This window comes from Camellia sinensis, chromosome 1 (genome assembly GCF_055761805.1).
Source record: "Camellia sinensis isolate YWXY chromosome 1, ASM5576180v1, whole genome shotgun sequence".
In the NCBI taxonomy this organism is placed as follows: Eukaryota; Viridiplantae; Streptophyta; class Magnoliopsida; order Ericales; family Theaceae; genus Camellia; species Camellia sinensis.
Window position 1 is genome coordinate 251,327,230 of NC_138961.1, and position 6,198 is coordinate 251,333,427.

Consider the following 6,198-nt stretch of genomic DNA (forward strand, 5'->3'; position numbering starts at 1 on the left):
AATTAGTGGCCGGCCATAACATATTGGTGGCCTCCCAGGTCTCCTCTTCACAACCCCGTGGTTCGAATTTGGAAATTCTAAAACAGGAGAGAGAACAAGCCAATTTTAGGAGGGGTTCAAAAGGGTCAAATGGAATTAATGGCCGGCCATAAACTTTTAGGGTCCTCCCATGTGTGTACATCACAAATATATGGTTCAAAGTTCAAGAAAATGGCCCCAAGGTGTTCAACATTAGCCCGGAAGGAGGGGTTCAAAAGGGTCAAATTGAATTAATGGCCGGCCATGAACTTTTAGGGTCCTCTCATGTGTGTACATCACAACCATGTGGTTCAAAGTTCAAGAAAAAGGGTCCAAGGGGTTCAACATTAGCCCGGAAGTGCGAAAAACGGGCGCCGGAGGGCGTCGGAGGATGTATAACTGGTTGCTGCAACAATTGTTGGCCTCCCACCCTTCAGTGACCTCTCCGGTGATAAAACAGAGGTACCTGCCAAAAATGAACGAAAACCGTTGCAAAACGAATGCTCGGGGACCAAAACGCGCAGTTCGGGGTCCCGAAAATGGGCTGTTAAGCACCGAAAGTGGCGTTCGGCCACGAAGTGGGCTTCTCAGCCCCAGTGTCCCTCAAAAGGGAGCAAATAGGAAGTATGCCAAAAATTAGAGCAATAGGAGATGGTTAAGCGGTCCCGAACCGAGGCACACGGCCTGACGGCCCCGAAAAATTGGAAACCGGGCTCCGAAATGGGCAAAATGGCCTACGGCCACCAAATGTAGCCCACGGCTACTGAGAGATGGTCTACTGGACCTCTCCCTCCCCTCAGGAAAAGAAACAGAGAAAACCGAGCCTGGTTCGCAAACCGAGACAAGGCACAGAAGAGGGTTCGGAAGTCTGGAGGCAGGGCTCATGGCCGCGACTCTGAGACTTATGAACAAGCACGATATGTAGCATCACCAAGCGCTCAACTGGTGACGTCTAAGTCTTAAGGTCGGTCAAAAATGGGGTGTCTACATGTAGATTTTCAGATTGTGGATGTACATTCACTAAGATTCATGATCATTATGCACCAAACATTTTAGATTCAGAGCGTGCGTGTGTGTGTGTGTGTGAGAGAGAGAGAGAGAGAGAGAAGGAGAGCGAAGATTTTTTTTTTGATCTCAGGGAGAGTGAAGATAGACTTCACTTTTAGGTTAGATGATTCTAGATCATGAATCTCAACCGTTGGATCCGGGTACATGGATGGTGGTGATTTGGAAATGCAAAAGAGCCGTTGTGCTCGTGCTCTTTTGCCTGAAACCAAAAAAATAAAAATAAAAATAATACAAACAATTATTTTTGAGTATTTTGCAATGTATAATATTGACTATTTTTTAGTATAATTTTATATTAGTATGTTTTTCGGTGAGGTGAATTACATTTTTTTTTTTTTTCAATTTAAATATTTGTCTAGTCAGGAATAATGTAAATATATAATTTTTTTTAAAAACAATTAAAAAATGTCATAAAAAACAAAAAATAAACCCAAAAAATACTAAAAAACCTATATCCAAACAACACTTACAAAGTTAGAGAAAAAATTGATTGAAATTTGTCAAAATAACAAATGATCATTAGAGTACCATTGTTATAATTTGACAAAATAGCACTAGTTATTACCAAATTATAGCAATAGCATAGCAACAACCATTAGAGATGCTCTAATTAAAAGGGCACACTACGCGGATATTTTGATTGAAGTCCGGATCTTCGGTCGTACTTCCTTGCAGCCGTCCCTGCTGCCCTCCAAAACGACGTCATTTTGGATTTTTTTTTTTTTTTTCCTTTCTTATTCTGTTTTCCCCTTTTCATTTTTGAACCCTAGCCTCTGAGACAAACGAACAGAGAGGCCACGGAGGCAAGGCGATGAAGAGGCAACGGAGGCAAGGCGAGGAGAGGCGGTGGTGAGGCGACTGGAGTTGAATTGCTTGGTTTTGTTTTGAAGTCAGAAAACTCTTTTTTTCCCTCTTAGATTTTTGCTTCTCAAATGTCTCCATGGTTTTGTATTTTACTGGTGTTTGCAGTTAAGTTGCCTGAGTTGATGGCATATGTAAACATTGAAGATGAGACGTTGATCCGCTTGCAGCAGAAATTACTTGACTTTCTCAAGTATATACTCTATCGTTCACATTATACTGAATGCTCTTAAGAAAATTTAATGTTCTGAGTTCTGGATATTAATAATAATAATAATAATTTTGTTGCTCTGTTTTTTTCTATTGTTGATGATGCTGTTGTTTGTTGCCATGAATTATCTTGTTTCTTTAATCTAAAAGAATGCATTAAACATTATATATTAGGCAAAGTGACTTTGCTGCATCCAGAAGAAACTTCAGTATGAGAGCATTGTATACAAATTTGTCATTTACAATGCAATTCATAGGTTTTAAAGTGAACTTGATCTGAAAAGAGAGCTATGGAATTGAAGTTGGATAGCTAAAGTATGATTTTCAGTCTCATTCTATGTTCATAGGAAGATGATTAGTAAAACTATTCATTTAAGCTATGTTTGGATCTTGGATTTGTCAAGGAGAAGAAAATAAATGGGAAATGGAATTGCTTGAACATTTATTTTTTATGAGTAATTAAACCAAAAAAAAAAAGTATGATTTTTATTAGTAAGTCTAATATATACTCATTTTCCTCACCCAACCAGAAAATAGGGAGAATTTAGCTTCTTTGACTTGATTTTCTTTTCCATCTAAAAATCCAAGATCCAAACACAACATTAGTATTGCTCAAATTGATCATAAGTAGGCATTCTGCCTTGCACAGTTGTGTTTCTTTGTTTACAGCTTTTTAATCAAACCCCTTTATCTATTTCATGTTTACAGAATGAACCAATACCACAAGTTCCTGCCTTTTCCTAGTAATAGCCACTTGTAAATATTCATTGTTTTTGGGTTGACTGCTTGAAGATGTGAACTACTGTGCTTAATGAACTGAAAATTGAAGATGTTATTGGGTTAAATGGGCTTGAATTGTTTTCCTTATCTGTTACATCATGAAATGATTTTAATTTGTAAGAGAAAGAAACACTCATTCCTATTTTAACTTGATTTTTTTTTTCTTGTTTTAAGATGACAAACACAAACAGATGATTTCATTCCAAGGCCATTTAACAAAATTGTTTGTGTTTGTCATCTCAAAAAAAGAAAAGAAGAAGTCATTTCTATTTTCTTTAGTCTACAAATTGGTGAGTTTGACAGTAATGCATTTAAAGGAAAACTTATATTCATAATGTACATATGGAAGTGGGTAGTTTCATTTAAATATTTCATAATGCTTAACAAAGCTCTTTGCGATTATGCAGGTTTCTGCAGGGAATTAGGGCACGTTTTTCCTTTCTACTTATGACACCTCTAAAGTTTCCGAAGGGAGTGGCAAGGGGAAAGATAATTGAGCAGCAACTTCTGTTCCACTAACAATGCGATCATACTTGCTATTGTCTCAAGGCAAAAGCATTTTGTAGAATTGTTTGACGGTGCTGCTGGCTTGTCTAATTCCGTTTTGATGATCTAACAAGATAAATACTTCATTTGTTGTTGTAACATTATTGCTTTATAATTTGTTTTAGTTGACATTGATTCAACGCTTTGTAGAATGAAGAGAGCTACTTGGTGTATTAGCTAAGTGTTCTATACTTGTTTGTAAACATTTGGTGAGTTATTTGTTATGCGTCCAATACATCATGAAGAAAAATTATCCAAACAGAAGGTTAACAAAATGCTTCAACTTGCAATGTTTTGATTGTTGAAATTGAATCACAGAATCAACGTGAGATTGATTGGAGGTAGAATGCATGGATTGGAAGTATAATTTACCTTTTATTTAATTAAGTTGAGTTGAGTGATGATTTGTGATCCTGATGCAAGAAATGTGACGATTTGGGAGTGAGGCCTGCACCATCTGTAATTCTTATTCTTTATAATAGAATAAAATTAGAGATTTATTTTCTATATTATGTTCACAATGAGAGCGAGGACTGTTTCATAGAAAATGAAGTATTTGTATAGGACTGTTTATAATTTGGAAGAGTTCTTGCTAAGACGATAGACAAGCTACATTCTTTGTGTCTAATAATAGGTTATTTGTGTATTAAATATCAATAATCATATAATCAAATCATATGAAAACTTCAACTTATCGAACAGTTGATCCATTTCTATAATAAGGCCTCGTTTGGGAACCCTCCATTTTAGTCAAAAAGTTACTAAATTAGCCAAAAAGCCAATAACCCATACCAAAAAGTCAAAGATTCTCTTTTCTCTCTACTTTTTGCACATCTTTTCGTAAAAAGCCAAAAAGTCATTCCAAACATACTAGTTTTTTTTAGCTCATATTTTAGCTAAATAGCCAAAAAGTTACTAAATTAGCCTGTTCCCAAACGAGGCCTAAATCAATTAACTGTAACTTTAATAATTGATAAAATATTTTTTACTGCACAAACTCTCTTCAATACATGACCCAAAAAAGCATCATACTATTTCAACTCAATCTGAGTTGAGACATGGAACAACATAACCAAACCTTTCTTCATCAAGCAAAACTCAAAAAAAAAAAAAAAAACCATACTCAACTTACTTTTGCATTATTATTTCAGGTCTCATAACATAAAAAAAATCAAATAACCCCATAAGAACTAAGAGAGGGGAAAAAAAAGAGAGTAGAATTTATTCACATTTTCCTTTCTCCAAAGAGTGCCGGAAACTTTATTTTGTTGGCATTTACCAAAGCAAAAGTGAATAGAAAGTGTAAACCTACCGAGGTTTCGTGACCACAAAGTTTAACCTCCAAGCAAACATGAAAAATTTAGTGTCCAGATTAAATTACTCATTACCATGGACTTAGCTATTGAAACACAATCCTCAATTACCACACTGTTATATATTGAGCATCAAACTAAAATTTAAAAAAATTACACAAGATTAAGGACAGAAAATAAAAGCTAGTTTGCAAAATCACATGAATGCTCATTGATAGGGGGAAAAAAAAATTATGAGAGCAAAACATATTTTTTTTTAATGGAAAACAGATTTATAACATGCTGCAAAGCAACCAACATTTTACACGTACCATGATTCCATCTAGGGTTTTCGAAAGTTTTGATCATTTGATAACGCTTTATATCCTTTTCTGCTTTTCTATTACAAATCAAAACAAATTTTTGCTTCAAATTGACCAAACCAGAACATATTTTTGGAGACCATTTCATCATTCACTTGCTAAAATGCAAAGCTTTGAAGACCATTTTCAGGAGAGAAAAAAATCATAAAGACAAATTGAACTGGTAATAGAAAATTTGACCATCTATCTATACACAGTCGTGGTTGAATTATGGAGTCCAATGATAGTTTAGACTCCCCCTCATCCCTCCAAAAATAATCAATAGAAAAACTTTGGAATGAAAAAACATACTGAAAGCTCAAAAAAAATTATGAATTGGATTTAACAGTGACAATTGGCTAACTCAAAGGAGGATTAGGCCAGTTCAACATAATTGACAAACAAATCAAATGCAAAAATTATAAATCAGTTTATCATCAAACAAATCTAACCCAAGAATCAAACCATGGTAAGAAATCAAACAATAAATCAGTAAATTAGTTTATCATCAACAAATCTAATCCAATAATCATATATATATATATATATATATGATTATCATCAACACAAACCCATTTAACATAAATCAATTTATCATCAAACAAATCTAAAAATCAAGAATCAAACCATGGCAAGAAATCAAACAATAAATGAGATTATCATCAACAAATCTAACCCAATAATCATATATATATACAAAACAACAACAAATCTAACAAAAAATCAAACCCATTTTGTATATATTTTCTTCCATTTATCATCAAACCCATTTAAAAAATCAACAACAAATCTAGCCTAAGAATCACACACACACATACATATCTATCTATCTATCTATACTATTATAAAGTGAACACATAATATGGTGTCCTGAAGCTTGCTTTACTCTCCTCATGCCATGTGACAGTCTTCTTTTTTATTTTTTTAAAAAAAAGTTAAACAAAGAGATGGACAAGGCTCTCCTCATGCCATGTGACAGTCTTCTTTTTTATTTTTTTAAAAAAAAATTAAACAAAGAGATGGACAAGGCTTGAACCCATAACCATGGGTTTAAGTATGAA